A 446-nucleotide genomic window follows, 5' to 3' on the forward strand; every position below is an offset into this window, starting at 1 on the left:
GTTAAATATAAAGCAATCCATGCTGCATGGATTGTTTTATATTTAAAATATTACGGTATTTAAATTTAAATAGTTTTTTTACACAGAAGAAGGGAGATTGGAAGGTGATGATTGTGATTGCAGCAGAGGAGTAGGTGTGGCAGAGAGATCATGACATGCTGTGCTCTTTTAGAGCGTTTAGAGTTTAAAAACATTGTTTAACATACTGCAAGAATGTGGGTAGGGTTTATAAAGCCTTTGTCTGTCTGTCTGCCTGTCTGTCTGTCTGTCTGTCTGTCTATCTATCTATCTATCTATCTATCTATCTATCTATCTATCTATCTATCTATCTATCTATCTATCTATCTATCTATCTATCTATACACATACATGTATGTATGTATGTATATATATATATACATACACATATATATATATATATATACATACACACACACACACACATA

Source organism: Nematolebias whitei, chromosome 14 (genome assembly GCF_014905685.2).
Source record: "Nematolebias whitei isolate Nwh7 chromosome 14, NemWhi1, whole genome shotgun sequence".
NCBI lineage: Eukaryota > Metazoa > Chordata > Actinopteri > Cyprinodontiformes > Rivulidae > Nematolebias > Nematolebias whitei.